This window comes from Arvicanthis niloticus, chromosome 7 (genome assembly GCF_011762505.2).
Source record: "Arvicanthis niloticus isolate mArvNil1 chromosome 7, mArvNil1.pat.X, whole genome shotgun sequence".
NCBI lineage: Eukaryota > Metazoa > Chordata > Mammalia > Rodentia > Muridae > Arvicanthis > Arvicanthis niloticus.
Window position 1 is genome coordinate 78,062,464 of NC_047664.1, and position 20,429 is coordinate 78,082,892.

Consider the following 20,429-nt stretch of genomic DNA (forward strand, 5'->3'; position numbering starts at 1 on the left):
AGGACCTGCATGATGTGATTCTAGATCCTTTGCCGACCTGACACATGCTCTCTTCCTTGAGCTGTCCCCTTCCTTCTCATCTCTTGTCTTTATTTGAAGGTTGACATCTGACCTCCCTTGGGCATTTTTAAGTTGCTGTCCTCACATACTTCTTCTCTAAGGTTATGTTGGGGTCAGAACTCACCCTATACAGCTTAGTATGTCATTTTTTCTCTGGTGCTTTCCTCGATGGACTCATGAGGATGCCAGTGTTCTGATGGCATTTGAACAGCCAGGAACGGGGAAGTCAGATGCCCTTCATTGTTCACTAAAAGGAGGAGGCTCAGTATGTTAACAATCTCCAAGTTCCCTGGTTAGGAGTTGAGAAGATCTACACTGTCAGGAAACGAACCCATGTGCCATTGCTACGTTACTTACTGGAAATGATGCCATAGCTGGCTGATCACCTGTTAAGATTTTGTTTAATCTCTGACTTGACTTTCTGTTGCAGCATGCTATGCTATTTGGCTGCTGCCCACCCAACCAGCCAATTAGTATATGTCACCAGAAGATAGAATTAATTTGAACATCCATCACTCAGAGTAAATTCCACGGGGAAGGGCAGCTCTATTGATGAGAAAGGCTCACCAGTCATTCATTCAATACAAAATAAAGCATTCTGTGTCCTAGTGGTTAATATTTTCACATTGTGTTACCCACTGTGTACATTAACATGGCATACACATCTGAGTATAAGGACTTCTCTAAGCTAGGGTAGTTTGCAAACTACATTCATATTGACTCTTAATGATTTCTGGCCCTAGAATAGTTCAGAGGGTATGGACACTCATACCAAATATGGGGAAAGTGGGGCTTAAGGGAGATTTTATACTCCGCTCATGGAAGAGTTCAGACAACTTGGCAGAAGTCCCTAGATTGAGATGAGATTCTGATAACACATCCAAGGGGGAAAAGATGAAACAAAAGGTCAAAACGGGAGAAGAATAGTAGGAAGGTACTGTGGGCAAGAGGGGGAAGGGGATGAAGCAAGTAGAAGCTTCCTGATATTAAGCAAGGGGAAGCAGCGACTGCACAGCTAATTAAAGACCAGAGCCATCTGCCAAGGCAAGCCGTCTTGGGAACTTCCAGAGGTGGGGTGAAGCAGAAGCGGGACACTGGTTTGGGAATCTAGCATATGGCCTCAGGGGGTCATCTTAGGTCAGCCAAGGGAGGAGAAGACAGTGCTAAATCTTAAGCAGCACAGGCCATGTGTAATTCAGTTTCAGTTTAAGGAAAATTCGTATGGTTAAATAATAGCTACTATTAGTCATTGATGCTACAGTGTAAATAGAGCGCCATACTTCAGCGTGATGGGGCCCTGCCAAAATACTGCGTGGTGGGAAAAGTGTGTAGAAGTACTTCTTCCCCCCCACCCCTGAAATAATCGATTGGGGGTGGATCTAGTGGGGGGGTGGTGGCTCAGCACACTTAGACCATAAACAACATGATACGGGAACACGGAACAATCAGTCAATACGTATTAGCGTCAGCTGTTGTTTACGATTCGGGCTCTGACAGTCCTCCACTTTTCTGAATGAGGAGTCACGTGACTCACGTGGCATTTTAAGGCATGATTATGGAGGTCTTTGTGGGATCCGGGCACTCTGGAGGCTAAGCGTCTGGGGGTGGGGTAAAAAGGATAAAGATTTTACTCAGAACCTGTAATGTGACCTAGTAACTAGGTGGTGGGGGCAAGGGAAACCGTTACCAGCTGGGGGCATAAAATGTTAGAAGAGGCCACCATTCTCAAAACGGAAGCGGTGTCAGTCTGGACTGGAGCCAGGAATGATGGATCTGGGTTTCTTTACTGGACTGACATATTCAATAGATGTTTTCGGTAACCATGCAACATAAAAAATTTCTTCACGGCAGTCGCATACGTGGTTATCACGGCCCCTTGCCCACATGCACCCTTCATGTCTCAGATCTGTTGGATGTGAGATCAGAACAAACTCAGAGAGCTAAGCCTCACTGGTAGGGCAAGCTCCACCTAGTTTCCATTTTAGCCTGGGAAAGGAATGTGGGTTTGTTCCTAGGGAAAAGATCAGTCTTCACTCTCCTTCCCTATGGGGAATCTCATCAGGTTCCTGTGGCTCACGGGGCCCATCCTCCCCTTCCCAGATCAGATGGAGAAACGGAAGCATCCCAGCCTTGTATTTGCAGGGCTGGTCCTTTTGGGCCTACATTTTCCAGTACTACAAATCCTGGTGAGGTGTTCGGAGACCTGGTAATTACATTTCCTGGTTGGCTTCTGAGTTAGTGAGACACCCCGTTTTGGCTCCAATGTCTGATGCGAAGATTTTCCTTTAAGTGAAATGTGGTTTATTTTTTTTCTCAATGATAGACACAATATTCAGATGTCTTTCTTCAGACTGTGCATCTTATAATAACTCCAAATCCTTTCCTGAGGTTTGCACTGACTGAGGTTTGAATGTGAAAAGAAAATTGTTTCTTGTGATTTGTTGTGTATGCACAGCCTTTATGCTGCTTATGAACAGGGATTTTCTTATTGTCTTCCCTTTTCTTGTGTGGATTCAGCACAAGAACAAGGTATGGTACTGACAAAAAGGTCTGGATTTAGAGTCTGTCCCCTCAGCCTATTGCAGAATATTCTAGACGGGTCTGAGCCCACCCTAAGGATGCTTTTGTCACATGCAGTCTGGGCATTAAGTCAAACAAGGCATGTTCAGGTGAGCAAGGCATGAGCTCCCTCTGGGAGGGTAGATGAGCTCCAACAGGCCTCTGTTGCAACCTTGCCAAGTGGTGAGCTAAGCTATTCAGCATAGACTCCATCAAGTACCACCCTAACATGTGACCGACTAATGTCCATATACGTTCGTTTAGGCTGGGTGTTATTTGATATAAGCAGACGGAAGAACTGACTTTACAAAGGGAAACTCCCTAGTTACCTGGGTGTTTCTTACTCATATTAACACATCCTTGGAAATCACAGGCCTGGCCTGTCTGGACTATGACTGACCATAAATCCAAGGTGCAAAGATATCACTTTTTCCTATTCTGCAAGCACAGAACAGCTTAGGGGAAGTTTCCACAGGAAGGCACTAATAGCCAAGCCAGGCAGAAGTCCCTCCAAATTCTCGGATTTCTAAAGGCTAGCTAGACAGTGAGCTCCCAGAACTCCACATCCACAAGTCTATGGCAGTCCTGCTCTCTGAATGAACATCCTTAGGCATCCCAGAATCCTCTGGCACCTGGACAGACTTCCTGATCCCACAGTGGAGGGAGAACTCTCTGATCTGGAGGCTTGCCCATTTCAGAATAGGCTTTGCACTGCCCAATAAAGGCTGGTTACAAATAGATGTCCCTGAACCATCTTCCCTGGGGAGAAAAATGTATGGGCCTCCCAGACAGCTCTCAACATCATCAGGGTTGGACTGTTTACTCTAGTGGCCTGAACATTTGGAAAGGCTGAACAAGGGGGAAGTCTGAATTTACAGGAATCCCATGGAGCTGAGAAGAATGGGTCTTCAGGCAAGGATGAAGTTCCTCAGCATTCTGAGGTCTGGACCAGCCATGAGAGAGATCTGTATTTTAGGAACACCTGTGGATTTCTAAGCTCACAGGGTAATGGCTCTAGAGTTTGAGTGTCCAGCAGAATCTGTACCAGAGTTTGTCTTTCCTCTGGAAGGGCCCACAGAGGAAGTTCCAACCATAAGCATCCCAGCGGATCTTAACCAGTGGTCACTAACTCAGTTGCATACTGGACTCTCTCCCGAGCATCCAGAACACGAGCGAGGTTAGGCCACGTGCTCCATTCTCATTGGTTCTGGCCCTGGAAGGTTTTGACTGAATACTGCAGGGCAGAAAGTAGCCAGAGAGGAAGACAAGTAGGAAGATGGAGGAGAGCAGAAGGCTTGACTGGGAGAAAGAATGGTCCTTGCTGTGGCACTAAGTACCACTCAGGTGGCCCAAATGTTGAAGATGATGGGGACATCTCAGTGAGCTAGCTCTGGGTAAAGGCTATGGAAACTTGACCACAACCCCAAGACCCTTTCTGTCTGGATTATTTATCCTGTCCAGGCACAGTGGACAATGACCCACTGCCACTTCTTGTTAAAAGCAGTGAGCTCATTGATATTTCTGAGTCTCCTTCCAGACCATTTTTTTTTTTTCTGTTTCATTTTTGTGAGTTAGAATCACTAGTTCTCTGGCTGTCCTACCCTGCCCCATTCCTGCCCTTTTGACTCTCGCTCTAGATTCCATGTATAGATGGGGCTTCCTCCTTGTGAGTGTGTGGGTGCTACTCATGGTCTCTCCACTCCCCGCTTTGCTCCTTCCTTGTCAGGTGGCCTGCTAGGACACCTTCTGGCTTTGAAGGGCGCAAGACATGCTGCAGAGACGGATCAGGCTTCCAGAGGCACGGTGGTTTGCATCCCCTGCCAAACCAGCATTTGGCACGGCACTGGCTGCTGTTTTACCTACCCTACCCGCCGGGCCTCAGCCTCCTTCTCAGCTAGAACCCGTATGCTTACAACCGCTTGGCAGACAACCCCAGACATGAATCAGCCGCGCATAACTGAGCTCTCCCTGTTCTCTGTGGTTTTCCATCCCAGCCTGTGCCCTCTGGTTATTTTCTGTGTTGTTCTGTAATCTTCACAGACCCACAAACACTCAGTTATTCGCCCCAGGTCACCAAGTGTTCTCGGCTTTTCTCCCAGTTTCCTAGTGGGATTCGGCATTTCTTCCTCCACGTTCTGTATTTTCTACTGTTGTTCCCAAGACTTGGAACAGAAAGTTTTGCTTCTCTTTGGTGGCTAACTCTTCTTGGGTAGGACTTGGGGACATATGGAGAAGTGTGCTGCTGTGTGTCACTGTGATCTCCTTATGTGTTTTGTCACAACTAGAAAAAGTTCTTCTGAGTGCCTTGAATTTAGTTTTTAGCCCAGGGTAGACCTAAACCTTCAATCTTCTTGCCTCAGCCTCCAGAGTGTGTGAGATTACAGGCCTGTGTTACCAGGCCTAGATGGATACTGTACTTTTAAAGGATTGGAAACAACTAAATGCAAATTAATCCAAGTGCCAGGTGTCCCTGGGACCCCTCATGGAGGTGACCCTTTCTCTGCAGTGTTTTCTTCTACAGCAAACACCATCTCTAACCTTGAAGCATTTTTGTTTTGTTTAAGTAAAATAATTTCCTCATTAGACAGATGGAATTTCATGTCTTTTTTTTTTTTAATAGAGCAGCCATACAGATAAAAGGAAAGAAACTCTGTTATAAACACAGGGGATTCAAACATTCTCCAAACTCTTGAAGTTGTAGCTTCCGTTCTCTTGGATACACTCTCAGGGAATCTCTTCAGGAATCTTGGGGCACGGGGACAATGAACAGATCTCTGAGTTCAGGTAAGCTGGCCAACTTCAAGTATCAAGATGATGTTGGTCACAAGCTTTATGTACAGGTGACTCTTGGGTTTGGAGGAGAGCCTGGCCTATGTAGCAAGTCTCAGATCAGCTAGTGCTCCAGAGTAAATCCTGGAGACAGAGACAGAGACAGAGACAGAGACAGAGACAGACAGACAGACATAGACACACATACCACACAGAGATAGATATAGAGATAGAAACACAGGGAGTTAAGGGATAAAGAGAAAGAGGGGGGGAAGTGGAGGGGGAGGGGGAGGGGGAGGGGGAGGGGAGAGAAAGACATCTGTGGAAAATGATGTAACAGTTGAGGGAATGCCATGTGCTATAGTTTGGGGATGGCCATTCCCTCAGGTTCACAGTTGAAGGTCTGTAGGTGGTGCTGCGATATTGGAAGAAGGAGACTTTAGAAGGTGGGGCCTGGTTGAAACAGGTTCTAACCCTGGCTCCTTCCTATAGAAGAAATGATAAATTAATCCTATTTGGAAACTAGAAGGAAACCCAAGAACACTCCGCAAAGGGTAAAAGACAGAGGGAGCTTCCTGGCCGCCATACAGTGAACAGATCCCCTCTACGGTGCCCTTTCTGATCGGTGCACTGCCTCACCATGGCCCAGAAACTCAGAACCAGCTAACGAAAGATTGAAATCAAAGCCCAAATAAGTTTTTCCTCTTTAAACTGTGTCTCCCAGGTGTTTGTCACAGCAAATGAAAAGTCTGGTTAGCACATCGAGTAAATCAAATTTCAGCGCTGTGTGGTCTTTGGCAATTAAATCTATTTGGGATGTGAAAAGTTCATCTAGGTCTGCCATGAGCCAGGTGGTGTGCTGACACACGGGGTAGGAAGATAAAGGTGCTGGCTTCTGCCTAGGATTGCAATCCAGGAAGCACGGACAGACAAGTATACAGGCAACTGTAATACAGACAGACTGTCGTGGGCTCTACAATAGATGTAAAAACATTCGGCCGTGTGTGGTCGTACATGCTTGTAACCACAGCACTCTAGGAGGCTAGAGCAGAAAGGTCATGAGTTGGTGGCCAACCTGGCCTCAAAAAATCAAAAACTAAACAAGCAGGAATGTTCTCTGGTATAGCTGTCCCCTGAGAGGCTCTGCCAGAGCCTGACAAATATAGATGCAGATGTTTGCAGCCAATCATCAGACTGAGTACAGCGACTCCAATGGAGGAGTTAGGGGAAGGACTGAAGGAGCTGAAGGGGTTTGCAACCTCATAGGAAGAAAGACAATATCAACCAACCAGACCCTCCCCCCAGAGCTCCCAGGGACTAAACCACAGAATACACATGGAGGGACCCATGGCTCCAGTCTCATATGTAGCGGAGGATGGCTTTGTCAGGCATCAATGGGAGGGGAGGCTCTTGGTCCTGTGGAGGCTCCATGCCCCAGTGTAGGGAGATGCTAGAGCAGTGAGGTGGGAGTGGGTGGGGGAACACCCTCATAGAAGCAGGGGGACGAGGTGGGATGGGGGTTTGTGGAGGGGAAACCGGGAAGGGAGACAACATTTGAAATGTAAATAAATAAAATAACCAATAAAAAAAATCACATACAAACAGAATGCTCTCACTGAGTAGGTGAGAACCAGATTCATGCAATGGGAAAAGAGCTATGTAGACATAAGTGCTTTGTCCCCACATATTAGTAATAAATACATGTTTTAAATGTTTAAAGATGGTAGGTAAGATAGATAAGGAGATTCCAGGCAAGGATCCAGGATGTTCGAAGATCTTGGTAACTGTAATATCTTGCAGTGGCAGTGGGTTTCACAGTTCATATGAGTCACATCTCCATTATTTTATTTTGATTACCATGCCAATCTTGTGGACTGGTTAAGCTCTTTCATAGACAGAGAAATCGAGTTTAAACAAAGCTGAGTGTCTTCTGTGTGGTCACAGAGATGGCAAATAAACAAGTCTCTAGCCTTGCTGAGTTCCAACGAGGACTTTCTCCATGCCATGTGGTACTTAGGCCAATACAGCCAAGACGTCCTGCCTAGTCTGGTTTTGTTGGAGTGGTGAAGTGTCTCAGTAAGGAAACGGAATACTGAGTCTTAATGGCCAGACTAGATGGCAGAGTTTCAATTTTAAGTCAAGGAGATGAGTTATGTCTACAAGGCATCAAGATGGAAAACGGTAACAAAAACAAATGTAGCAATATCTTGGCAGAAGTCTAAAATGACTAGAACCATGACCAGGGTGATAATTTATCATCTACCCTTTGGCTTGAAATGATTTCATGAAGACTGGCAGACTGGGTTGGGGTAAGAAATTTGGACTCTAAATAGATGAGAAACACCCCTCTTACCCCCCCATGCTGGGCAGGTGTTTATCCCACTAAGTGGTTTGCTTTCTATTAACAACTTAGAAAAAGGCAATTCAGGGAGCTCAGATCTTTTAAAGTTAAATGTTCTCAGTGAATGTTTAACATAAAAGTATTTTCAAATATGCCTTTGGTTTTGTCTTGTAAGTCACCGAGGAGATGCAGACGTACAGCAATTGCATCCTATAGCTGAAATCCCCGTGAAAACGTTAGAAGTCAGTGTTAACACTCAACTCAGTAAGCCTTCCTTGGCAGAGTCCATCAGTTCTCATGCTAAGGAAATGTCTGACATTATGCAGGTGCTAGGCTTACACTGTCACCTGTATGACCACTAGAAAAGGGGAGAGGGTCTGCTCTACTGAACTACTTACTTACCTACAAAGTGCAGATCAAGTCAGATCTGGTCCTGAGGACCCTCCTGGCCTCCAGTCTTGTCACCCCCCCCCCCACTGTGAGCTCAGTCACAATGAACTTCCCCTGGTTTCTTACATTCTTGCTCTTCCTGGACCCTGAATTTTGCACATTCTGGTCTTTTTCTAGAACATTCTACTAGTTTCTCCAAGGTTAATTTCTACGTACCCTTTCACTTTCACCTTGATTTTTGTTTGACACCAAAATCTTTATCTCCCCCAACTCTTCCTCCTTGCATTTTCATACCAATCTTGCTCAGAATGAGGGCCTCCTTCCTGTCCTCCAAATTCACCCTTCCTTCCTTCCTTCCTTCCTTCCTTCCTTCCTTCCTTCCTTCCTTCCTTCCTTCCTCTTTCCTTATTATTTTTTCTTTTTACAGTCCAGTCATTACCCTCTCTGTCTGCCCTCCCACAGTTCCTCATCCCATTCCTCCTCCCACCCTGTCTTCAAGAGAATGTCCTCACATCACCCTATTGAAGCCTTTGCACCTTGTACCTAACCCAGTAGACTGGAGGCTCAGTGATGGTTGGGCAGACATTTTTTTTCTCTCTAGTTTCTTCCTGAGTCTCATGCCTGGCAAGGAGGGGATGACCATCAAACCCCTAGCCTCAGAAACGAAGCTTCTGCCAGAACTCTCACTCGGCTTATTATGTTCACAGAAGGTTTAAACAGTGTGAGTTCAGAAGTCACTCCAAGAAGCAGGTTTTCCTGGCTGTTACTTATTAAAAATGACCTTGTAGGGCTCCAGGTTATATAAAACCAGCTAACTGCCACTATGCTATTCTGTAGTTTCTATGCTGGCAAGCTTTTAGCATTTGGGAAAGGTTCAAGTGCAGAGATTTTGATTAATTGTGACCTACTTATGAATGGGTCCTCAACTATTTGTAGGTACAATACGTAAATGTTGGGGCTTGCCCTTCCTGGGCTCCTGAGTCAACTCCTGAGGGGAGAGCCCTGAAATGGCTAGAATTGCTGAATCTGTGTTTTTATGCTTATACTAACATAGGCCATCTGTTAAAGAAATGTGTTCTAGAAAAGTAGCAATCTCATTTTAAAAGTTTAGATACAAATCAGGAGACAAAGGCTGAGGACTTGCTCTACAGCAGAACGGTCCTTTCCTAGCTAATGTGTAAGACTTAAACATTGGAGGTCATTGGTTAGTCGGCCTTGTGGTAGGAGACTGGAGCATCTATTGAATAAAGTGCAGAAGTGCACATCTGGAAAAGATGGATGCAGGAGATACAACTGGCAAGACAAGTTATAGGAAACTGTCAACAAGATGGCAAGTTTTAAGTGAAGCCCATCTACTTATAGGCTCCCAACACCAGATGTAACACAGGAGAAGCTTTCTCTAAAAGGAGCAGTCCTTGCTGGTGGGGTAGGCGATGAGAAAAAGCAGAGATTCTCTGCTCATGGGAAAGAAGTAATTTCCTGTTTATTCTTTAATTTCTGTTTGCTTGTTTTGGCTTTTCAAGACAAAGTTTCTCTCTGTAGCCTTGGCTGTCCTGGAACTCACTGTGTAGACCTGGCTGGCCTTAGAGATCCATCTGCCTCTGCCTCCTGAGTGCTGGGATTAAAGGCATACACCACCATGCCTAGCAGTTGGTCGGCTGGAGATTGAACCCAGGGCTACATGCATGCAAGGAAAACGCCCACACACTAAGCTTTGTTTTCATGTTCTTAAATTGCCATGATGTCAGGGCTGGAGAAATAGGTCAGTGATTAAAATACTTGTTCTTGTAGAGGACCTGGGCTCAACCCATCTGGTGGGTCACAACCATCCTTAACTCTAGTTCTAGGGAATCTGGTGACATTTTTCTGACCACTGCCAGCAACAGGGACACACATGGTACCTAGACATATATTTGAGTGAAACACTCATATACATAAAATACATAAATATGAAAAAGAAATTACCATGAAGTCAATGAACTTTAGGTTTGGAAGGGCCCTCAATTCAATCCTGCCCAAACCTTCACTGGACAGATGAGACCCAAGGGCTCGCACATTTGCTGGAGCTCATGTGCAGATGATGGAGAAGAGGAGCCAACGGGCTATCGGAACTCATCTTCTTGATTTGATTAACAACAGTGCAGGAACTCATCTATCTTTACTCTGGGGCCATCTAGACAGCAGAGAAACTGGCCGAGCAGAAACGTGCTGGGGAAAGCCCAGCGTGCAGCATGCCAAGCTGTGTTCCTGGGCGGATGGTCAGCTGACACTCTTAGCTTGGGAATAAATTCCAGTTTGCATGGATGAAACAATGGACAAATGAGATAACTGAAGGTCTGGGCAAGTCATTTTCACAATTCTCCTGGGTTTTGGATTGGAAAAGTGCAGCCTGCTCTGGATTTCGGGGACATCACAAACAGTCCTGGGTAGGACTCCCCAAGTGACCTCAGCCCACACTTCTAGGCTTGTCACAGTCCCATTTCCAGGTGCTGGCGTGCCCACACATGCCTGAGACAGAAAAACAAAGGGGAAAAGCTTTCTGAAATGCACACTAAGCAAAACGTAGCTTCCTGTGGTCTCTGGCAGGGGAGCTGGATAGCAGGTGATGGGTTTAAAGGACACGGGTCACCCAGCAAGATAAATAAACTCAGTTTATGGAGGTAAGAAGAGTGGTTGAGGAAGCAAGCAAGAGTTTGCCTTGGAAGGGGCTATGGAGAAAACACAGTTACCTTCCTCATCCCTGAGACCAAAAATACTAGAGGGGACAACTCGAGGGAGGAAGGGTTTGTTTTGGCTCATCGTGCAGCCCGTGGTTGCAGGTAGATCACCATGGTAACAGGGTCAAGTGATGGAGGCTTCTTGGAGAACAGCAAGAGGAGGAAAGGACATAAAGACAGTGGCCAGGGGAAGACTCCATCCTGTTAAGCTACGTCCTCCAAAGATCCCACTTAGTTTCACCACTTTCTAGCCATGCCATCATATTAGAACTCTATCAAGGGATTAACCCTGAGCAGGCCACGGCTCTCACGATCTGACTGTCCCTGGGAAGGCTCAGACGGAGCTGCAAATGTTCTTTATGAATCTCCCAGGCGTTTTCTAATCCAGGAAAGTAGGCAGTCGAGAATAATCCTCACAACATCCCTGGACTGACTCCACAATAAGGATAAGGTTCACTTTTTTTTTTTTTTCTAATCAAACTCTTTTTTCCCCCTTCCCTTCTCCTTCTCGATGTGCTCCAGCACTGCTCGCTCTGGCCCAAAGGTTTTTTATTTATTTACTATATGTAAGAACACCGTAGCTGTCTTCAGACACCCCATAAGAGGGCATCAGATTTCCTTACGGATGGTTGTGAGCCACCGTGTGGTTCCTGGGATTTGAACTCATGACCTCCAGAAGGGCAGTCAGTGCTGAGCCATCTCACCAACCCCCAAGGTTCACTCTTAATAGTAGAGTCCTGGAGTGCCACCAGGCAAGCATTTTCTAATTGTCGGGTCCATCCAGAGATAGATGTTCCAAGAGGCCAGCCTCTTCTCCATGACAGAAGTGTGCAGCTGGATTCTGAGCCAGCTCCCCACAGAGTCGGTAGGATTTCCATTGGGGAAGAGCCTCATTCAGCAACTGCAAATGATGATCTGCCTGGGAAAAATTACTCTGAGAGCCTCGGCTCTCCATGTTTCCAGGTCAAAGCCACTCCTTCAACATCACTCCCTTCTGGCTATCTCCTGGAATCTGTCAGGAAATCTCTGACATAGCTTTGAATGATTTCCTTCCTTCCTGTGTGTGCATGCTTTAACTGCAACTTGACAAATTATAGTCATATGTACTTACAGGATAAATGTGATGTTGTAATTTATGAGTAAAACCAAGTTAAGCCAACAGGCATTTTATCACCTCAAATTCTTATCCCATCTATCTATCATCTATCATCTATCTATATATCATCTCTCTCTCCATCCATCCACCCATCCACCCATCCATCCATCCACCCATCCATCCACCCACCCACCCATCCATCCATCCACCCATCCATCCATCCATCCATCCACCCACCCACCCACCCACCCATCCATCCATCCATCCATCCACCCACCCACCCATCCACCCACCCACCCATCCATCCACCCACCCACCCACCCACCCACCCACCCATCCATCCATCCATCCATCCATCTATGCATCCATCCATCTACCTATCTGCTATTTATCTTCATCTATCTATCTATCTATCTATCTATCTATCTATCTATCTGTCTGTCTATCTATCTATCTTGGTGAGAACATTTGAAGTCTAGTCTCTTCCCAGAGGTAAAGTATACAATACACTATTATTTGTGTGCTAAATCCACCATGTTGCACAATTGCTAAAACAAGTCACTCCTGTTTAATTGAGCTTCTGCGCCCTTGAACCACCTTCATTTCTTCCCACAGCATCCTCACTCGGCCACAAGTTCCACTATTCTTTGCACCCTGCTTCTTTGGTTTTGATGGTTTTGGATCCCACATGGAACTGAGAACATGCCATATTTTTCTGTGCTTGGCTTACTTCACTCACCACAGTGGTCTATAATTCTATACATGCTGTTAAAAATAGCAATTTCCCTTCCCTTTAAAGCTTGAATACTATTCCCTTGTGCACATATACCTTAAAAAAAAAACTCTTTCATCTGCTGATGAAAACTGAGACTGATTCCATAATTTGGCTCTTGTCATAGATATATGATGAATGTAAGACTGCTCACATTTCTTGGACATAGTTCTCTCTCTCTCTCTCTCTCTCTCTCTCTCTCTCTCTCTCTCTGTGTGTGTGTGTGTGTGTGTGTGTGTGTAAATGCTTGGAAGGGGCCATGGTAAATCCCTTCTTGATCTCTCTCTCTGCTCCGGAGTCTTGGTTAATAGTTCTCAGTGTTGGAAAAGCAGTTGTTTGCCTTGTTTCCTGCTATGACGCCCTCAGCCCCTGCACTGACCACAGATGTGAGTTTGTGTTGACACTGGGTGAACTTTCTTCTCCAGTACTACAGCATCTGACCCAAGTCCTGTTCATCCCTTATGCCATGTTGGTTTCCCATCTCGTTGTCAATTGACTCCCTTTTTAGGTAGAATCTATTTCTGTTCTCCTTGACTGTGGGGACTTATTCTAGTGACTCACTTGAACAGAATGTGTGGGAGTGGCGTCTGAGACTAGGTCATAAACGGTGCTGCAGCTTCCTTTTTGCTTTGTTTGGGATCCCATGATCTAGGAGAAGGCGGTCATCTTGTAACAATGCTTAGGAAGGCAAATGAGAAGCCCATTTGACAAGGGACTATGTACTCAGTGACAGCACCATGACAGTAAGCCAAAACACAGGCTGAAGCCCTGGCTGAAATCAATCAAATCAAATCAAATCAAATCAAATCAAATCAAATCAATCAATCAATCAATCTCTCTTTGTATGTGTGTATGTATATGTATGGGGTGCATACATATAAGGACGCAAGTATATGTGCGTGTAGGGGAGCCATATGTGTAGATGCCAGAGAATGATTTTGGGTATGTTCCTTGGTAACATTCATTTTGAGGTAGGGTCTTCCACTGAACTTACAGCTCTTCAAAAGGCTAGACTGACGGGCCCATGAACTTTAGGAATCTGTTTGTCTCTTCCCCTCCCCTCCTGACTCTGGGATCCTAGCTGCCATGGGAGAGCACTGTGGATCTGAACTCAGTTTGTGTGGCAGGCTCTGCCCTGACTCAGCCAACTCTCTGGCTCCCTGGCTGACATTCTGACTATTTAGTTAGACAGCCACAGTCAGAACTGCGAAGCTGAGCTATTCCAAAGTTTAGTCCTGGAGGGAGGCAAAGTCTGAGTTAATGAATATTTATTGTTGTTTTAGGCTTCTAAATTTTGAACTAATTTATCATGTAGTAGTAAATAACTAATACATCTTTGAACTTTCCCCACACACAGCTGGAGGTCTGTCTCCCTTAATAATTATAATCTCTTTAGGAAGAATAAAGATAGATTTATTTATTTATTTATTTATTTATTTATTTATTTTGATCATAAAGTCAAATGTATTGCCCAGGATTTGCCAAGCACAAGCCTTGACCATGAACATCCCTAACTTTAGACAACCACAGAAATGCAAGGGGCATTGTTGTCTTGCTAGTCTTGTACCTGTACTTTAAGGAATAGTGAGATTAATCTGTTACACTATAAGATGTCTGAATATGTAGCCGGGCAGTGGTGGCGCATGCCTTTTATCCCAGCACTTGAGAGGCAGAGGCAGGCAGATTTCTGAGTTCGAGGCCAGCCTGGTCTACAGAGTGAGTTCCAGGTCAGCCAGGGCTACACAGAGAAACCCTAACTCAAAAAACAAAACAAAACAAAACAAAAAAAAAAAGAAAGAAAGAAAGAAAAAGAAAAAAAAAGATGTCTGAATATGTATAGAATCATTTTGGTTTTGTTTGAGACAAGGTTTTTCTATACATCTCTGACTGGCCTGAAACTAGATCATGTAGACAAGATGTCTTTGAACTTGCAATGATCTTGCATCTGACTCCTGGATGCTGGGATGGCGGGCAGACCCCACCACATCTGGCTTACACTTGTTGGTTTTGAATCACTGTCTCCCAAACCATATAGTATATCAACTCTTTGTACAGTTTAGAACATTATAGGGTAAGTAAACTATAGATGATATAAAGTACAGGAATGTATAAATACTACCATGTTACAAAGGAGCCCTGAGCATCTGTGGCATTGATATTCCAATTCCCATGGGAGCTAAGATTTCTGTACTAAGATTTCTCTATTTCTAGGCTGTCTGCAGCCCCTCGAAACAAAGCCCACCAGGATGAGCCTTAGCAGGAGTGCTCTGACCCAGCTCACAGCAGCTTGTCTAAGGGGATTTACAAAGGTGCCATGTTCTCTCTCAAAATGCTGACTGGACTTCTTGTATAAAGTCTTTTCAGGGGAGTAACTCTGGGGAGAGTGCTGACCTGTTGTATGCACATAAGGACTTGAGTTTGAGCACCCACACAAAAAGCTAGGTGTAGAGGGCTGTGTGTATAATGCCGAGGCTGGGGAGGGAGAGACAAAGCAAACCCAGGGGCTTACTAGTCAGACAGCTTAGCCAATCAGGGAGCCCCAGGTTCAGTGAGAGACCCTGTGATTATGGTAGTTAGCAATAGAGGAAGACATATCAATCCCTGGCCTGTGTGTGTGTGTGTGTGTATGTGTGTGTACAGACACTGGCCTCCATATGCGTGTGTGTGTGTGCGTGTGTATGTGTGTGTACAGACACTGGCCTCCATATGCGTGTGTGTGTGTGTGTGTATGTGTGTGTACAGACACTGGCCTCCATATGCGTGTGTGTGTGTGTGTGTGCGTGTGTGTGTATGTGTGTGTACAGACACTGGCCTCCATATGCGTGTGTGTGTGCGTGTGTGTGTGTGTGTGTGTATGTGTGTGTACAGACACTGGCCTCCATATGCGTGTGTGTGTGTGTGTGTGCGTGTGTGTGTATGTGTGTGTACAGACACTGGCCTCCATATGTGTGTGTGTGTGTAGACACTCAGGGTTCATAACGATGCTGGCCCAAATAAAACAAAAAACTAAAAAAAAAAAAGGACTCATGCTACATTTGATGATTCTACCATTGCCTCCTCCCCAGCCATCTAACCAAGACATAAAAAAAAATTCATAAGTTAGACTGTCTATTAACATAACAGATCCTGTTCATCTGTGCACTTCCATTCTGGCTAACGAATCGGAGAAAGCACATTTTCCTGCTGAAGATAGCATTTAGCAGATCTCTTTGGGGATAGAAATATGTGCAAACCATTAAAAAAATATTAATTGTAGGAGAAGTGTGTTCCAAATCACTCCTTTACATTTTCCTCTGGCTAGACGAGATGGGTGCCCCAGGCCACATTTCCAGTGCTGGGACATTCCCAGTGCAAGCTTGAACCATAATGTTTTTCAAGTCAAACATGTAAAATATAAAACCGAGCGCTTATGTAAGAAAACCTCTGTTTTCTGTTTACAATGCGTAAGTCAGCTCACCAATGTGCTGAGCCATTATGTCCCGGGCCAAGCGCTGTGCTCATCTCAGTAGAAGGGTTGGCTTTGGTAGGTTTCAGGGAGCCAAGTGATTTTCAAAACTTTGTTTGTGATGCTTAGTGTGGAATAGATTTTCTCCTTTTTATTGTCCTTGTTTACCTCTTTGTAAACTGCACTTCTAGTCCAGAGCAAAACCAGTTTATTATTCTTACCTCTGCGTCATTGAAAGATGGTTTGTTCTCTCCAAAGCTCAAGTTGCAGTTTAATCCCCATTTTGAGTTACTAAGTGAGAAGGGCTGGGACCTTTTTGAAGCAATTTGAGTTTTGCCCTCCTGAGTGGCCTGACCCATTCATGCCCTATGGATTAGTGGGATAATAGGTTATTTTAAGTGGGTCAGCTATAACAGCCAGTCTGGCTAGATCTCTCGAGGCTCACATACCTCTCCATGTGATGCCTAGTGCCACTCTGGGACTCGGCCAGCCAGAAGGTCATTGTTAAATGTGATCCCTTGACCTTACTCCAGAACCATGAGCAGAACCATATCTGTTTTCTTTATAACTTACTAGTTGGTAGTAATGAGCTAATAACAACAGAAAGCAGACTAAGTCATCCTCCCTTCCATCCTCTCTGCTCCCTCTGAGAGTGTGGGAAAGCACACTTGGGCTCTTCCTCTCATCTAGGCGAGCTGCATTGTACCCCAGGCCTGGTCGTCTCCCCAGCACTCAGCTCATCACCAGGGACTGAAGTCACCGTTGCCAGCTCCCCCTGGGCTTTTGTTCTAACCATTCAAACAAGCTTCACCTGGTAGCCCAGGCTCTCTTTGAACTCAAAATCTGCCTGCTTTAGCCTCCCATGTGCTGGGATGATATGTGTGCTGTGTACCCCAGGCCCAGTGCTATATACTCCTTTTCGGCAGCTTATTTCTTTTTAAATATTTCAGCTAAAACCAAAACAAGACAGATTTCATGGTGGGGGGATACCACATGAAACCCAACCCAAATACGATCATGCTTCAACATTTTGAATTATATTTAGTTTGATACCATGACTATTAAAACAACAGACCATTATCTACCTCAAGTGTAGGTGTCTTCAGAGTAGAGTCGTGTTTTGCATGCCAGACGTTGATTCTGATTGGAATGCAATGGGGAAACAGTGTTCAGTGGAGAACACCATGCTGACCGGACGCTTGACTAATCACGTTTCAAAGCCCGGTTGGTTTGCTCACAGACATCTTCCTTTAAAAATAAGCAATCCTGCTATTCATAGCCGTCTCTCTACACCACGGCGTTGAAGGAATTTGAGAGTTTGCAAATTCAAAGTTGAAAATTAGAGGCCCATGGATAAGACTTGAATCCATTTATCCACAGTGAGATGAACATGGCTTTGAGGAGTCCATCCTCATTAGGATCATCAGAATGTGGTCTGTGATCTGGTACGAGGCTGCTTAACTAACCTCCTGCCCAGCACAGGAGACTGTACTAACAGGAGCCCCGTCTTCAAAAGATGTGGGTGATACCACAGAATCCTAGTACCCAAAGTTTCTCAGTCAGTGTTATTTTTATTTTGCAAAGTTTTGGATACCTGCTTCTCCTCCCCTAAAATGCTTTAAAGTGAATCCTGAACCCTGCAGGCCTGATCAAAGCCTCCCCATCCACAGCGGGAATGTCTGTTCCTCCAAGCTTGGGGAGTTTTTCCAGACTAATGAACTAAAACACTGTCAGATGCCTAGTTGCCGAGTAATATGTTAAAGTGTGTTTCTAATGAGAAACATTTCTGCACGGTAACCATAAAACCTTAAAAAGAGCACAAGGCTTTGGTGAAACAAATACATTTAAAAAAGGAAAATAAAAAACCCAAAAAAACAAAAAAGCCCAACAACAACCAAACACCTCTAAGGAAGAGGAGAGGTCAATGTGGCAGCTGAGGAAGTTAAAGAACATTTGATGAATGGAAAAAGAAATAAAGTCCAAATGATTTCCACATCTGATACAGTGGGTGGACATGACAGAGTTACGTCTCCACAGCTGACTTTAACCGTCGCTCTTCCCACTCTCCTGTGTGTATCTGTAACGGATCTGCTATGTGCATAAGCTCCAAATGGGCTTGTTCTCACACAGATGGAATTCCATTTCCAGAAGTCCTATCGGCCTACTTAGGAATGGCACATGAAAATCTTCTACCAAGGGTCTTGTCTTAGTCAGTCTGGGCATCTATGCCATAAGGTAAGTAGGTGGTTTACACAGAAGAGGAAGTTTCTCAGAGTTCTGGAGACTCAGAGGTACAAGGTCATTGTGCAGGAAATGGCTAGATTGCTGGGGAGAGGTTTACCTCTTATGTAGATGGCCATCCTCCTGCTGTAGCCTCAAATGGCATGACAAGGACATTAATCTCATTCCTAAAGACTCTACTCTTATAATTAATCACCTTCATAACTCTTCACCTGCAAACATCACCAAAACCAGGGCTTGTGCATATAAAATTTGGGGGAACATAACTCTTTAGTGTACCACAGATCTCTTTATTTATACCAATATAGTGAAGGCTTCTGTGGCATTTGAATGAGAATATCCCCCATAGAATCATACGTTTGAATGCTTGGTCCCTAGCAAGTAGAACTGTTTCGGAAGAATTAGTAGGCGTGGCCTCGTAAGAGGCAGGCTTTGAGGTTTCAAAGCCACATGCCATTCCTAGTTATCTCTCTCTGCTTTGTGCTTGTAGATCCAGATCTGAGCCCTCAGCCACTGTTCTAGGGCCATCCCTGCCCGCTGCCACACTTCCCACAATGATGGTCATGGACTCTAATCCCCTGGAACAGTGAGCCTCAAATTAATCAGTTTCTGATGCATTGTCCTGGTCATGATGTCTTGTAACAGTGACAGAAATACAAACAGAGACTTGAACTGCTCTGAAAGAGCTTTGCAAGTTCTCTCCTCGGGCTCTTACCTGTCACTCCATCTTTATTCCCTCATATCAATGAGGCCGAGCAAAGTCTCCTGCCACCTTGGTCCATGTCAACATAGACAGGCTCACTCTGTTCCATACTAATATGTCTGGTCTTGTAGCACCAGATCCTGTGCAAGAGCTTAAGACCAGGCAGAGTGAGGCTGCCCATGCCTATCATCCCAGTCCTGAGGTAGTAGACCTGGGAGATCAAGGTCGTCAGCAGAGGGTACAAACCAAACCAAATGAACAAAGAATGAGGTGAAGAACGGAAGTGGCAGGCTAGAGGATGATGTCAGGCATGAAGAAAGCAGCACAGGTGTTTAACTTCAGGCAAGGCACCTGAGGGAGACATCTGTGAAGAACCTTATATACCGGAACTGATGTTGTTTCAATATGAATGTGCTACACCTCTCACGGGCTTGTGTGTTCTAGCAGCTGGTACTGCTGCCTGGGAAGGCTGTGGGACCTTTAGGGGATGAATCCTCTCTGGAAGGTGGGTGGACTTGGGTAGGCCTTGAGTTTTATAGCCCCACCCTGCTCCTTATCGGCTTTAGCTCTCCTGTTGGTTGCAGAGGGACAAGTCAACTCATACTTCTGCCTCCATGTGTTCTCCACCTTGATGGCCTCTAAAAGCTGCAAGCCAGAAATAAACCCCTAATCCCTTAAATCCCTTCCTGCCAGGTAACTGGTCACAGCAAGAAGACAAGTAACCGCAGGGCGTGGTGGCGCACGCATGCCTTTAATCTTGGGAGGCAGAGACAGGTGGATTTCTGAGTTCGAGACCAGCCTGGTCTACAGAGTGAGTTCCAGGCCAGCCAGGACTACTCAGAGAAACCCTGTCTGGAAAAACAAAAAAAAAAAAACAAAAACAAACAAAAAAAAAAAAAAAAAAAAAAAAACCAAAAAAAAAAAAAAAAAAAAAACCAAAAAAAAAAAAAAAAAAAAAAAAAAAAAAAAAAAAAAAACCAACAAAAAAAAGTAGACAAGTAACCCACGCAAGATGCTTTCTTAGGGATGAAGTTTTGATTTTTTTACTTTTTTCAGATGGAAACAACAAGATCAAAAACTTTATTCATAATTTCAAGAAAAATCCCATTAAAGATGGAGTGATACCAAAAAGTATTTAATATTTTAAGGTCATTTTTTTTTTCACTAGGATCTGAAATGATTTATTTAAGGTCAACAGAATTCAAATAATTTTCTGATCTTGTCACTATAGATTCATTTTTATTTTTGTTGCTTGTTTTTGTGAGACAGGGTTTCTCTGTGTAGCCCTGGCTATCCTAGAACTCCCTCTGAAGACCAGGCTGGCCGTGAACTCAGA

At 44.8% G+C, this 20,429-nt stretch overlaps 1 protein-coding gene across 1 annotated transcript in view; it reads right to left on the minus strand.

Annotated features, from left to right (window-relative positions):
* Positions 1-20,429, minus strand: part of Igfbp7 (insulin like growth factor binding protein 7) — a 59,204-nt gene that overhangs the window by 14,314 nt on the left and 24,461 nt on the right. The gene's annotated exons all lie outside the window — the stretch shown is intronic.